Genomic DNA, 1,503 nt, shown 5'->3' on the forward strand with positions numbered 1-1,503 from the left:
AAAAATGCATTAGAAACCTGCCTAATGTGGTTACACTTTCCCTGGCTGGAATGCTTCTTTCTATAAATATGCTGTAAGTGTTTCTAGAAAAGATTTTCCAAGAGGTATACTATAAGGATATTGTTTTGGACGGCAGGCAATTATTTTACCCTCTAATAGGGTCAGATGAGGTAAGACTGCTTCCTAAGGCTCTGCTACCCAAGCAATAGAAATCAAAGTTGGATGGGGTCTAATTCTGGTGTGTCGCCCCTCCTCTTCCTCCCCCTTCTCGTGCCTCCAGTGGAGGTGCCAGGTGAAGGGCTGCATCCTCTTGAAGGAGCTCCAGAACCAAAACGCTATCATGTCATACAGTGTTTTTTTGCCAAATCCACTAACTGCGTCATAATCTGTGCTCTCCCCATTTCTCTCCTAGGCCTGAAGCCTCCCAGAAAGGTGTTGTCGGCAGCTCTGGAGGTGCTCTGAGAGCCTAAGGGCTGCTCGGCTCTCAGGCTGCAGGGCCAAGGAGAGGTGACGTCACCAGCAAGATTCAACCCGTGGAAAATGCGGAAAGCTGTAAGGATTTTTACTGTCATACTAGGTTGACGCTTTTCTGATCAAGAACAAGCTTCATTATGAGAACTTCTCGGTGTCATACTTTTGTGAGGAAATATCTTTGATGGAGTCAGGTAATTTATGAGAATGGATTTTGCAAAAGACTTTTGTCTCCTCCTGTTAGTCTAAAGCATTTAACTGGAGCAATTTAGCCATATTCTGGCTCACAAGGGTGCTATCAGCATCTCTCAGATAGGAATATATCAGCTTCACACAATATGTTAAATAAGCATGCTCAGATCTGTTGTGTGGGCCACTTAGCATAACAGGCCCAGGATACACAGCTGAAGAGTGAATTTTGACCTTTTTTAACTTCAGCATTGCCAACATTTCAGCCCAGGTCTATATTTATTTTTTCACAAAGTTCAAGAGCATTCATAGCAGAAATCATTAGTTAGGCCTAAATAAGGATGAGTTCAGCTTTTAAGTCTAATTATAGAACAGATTCAGACATCTTGATGGTTTAAGATTTTTTGATTTGTCTAAAAAAAAAACCCAAATCAGCCTCTCAGTTAAACAGTTGAAGAAGTGCGCTTGCCAGCAGGGCTGCACTGGCACTTTCATTTGCAGCTCCTGGCTTGTGTCCACACATAAGATGATGAGCCCTGATTTGGAGATCGCTGTTCCATGGGGGACATGTCCTGTACAAACATACAATGGGAAAATGCCTGCAAGTTGTGCTTTACATCGGTATGCGAGGAAGGAAAATGTTTCGAGTTTCAGCTTCTGTTTTGATACAAGAGGCCCAATTCTGTCTCAATAAAGCCAAGTGATGTAAACTAGGACTTCCTGTCCCATTGAAGATAAACTCTGATATAGCTCCGTTGGCTGAAATGCACATCTCAGCCAACACTTGTGTACATAATACAGCTTGTATAATTGTACCATGTTGGTGGCTAGTCCCAAACCATG

The sequence above is a fragment of the Apteryx rowi genome, unplaced genomic scaffold (assembly GCF_003343035.1).
Source record: "Apteryx rowi isolate R43461 unplaced genomic scaffold, aptRow1 scaffold_183, whole genome shotgun sequence".
Lineage (NCBI taxonomy): Eukaryota > Metazoa > Chordata > Aves > Apterygiformes > Apterygidae > Apteryx > Apteryx rowi.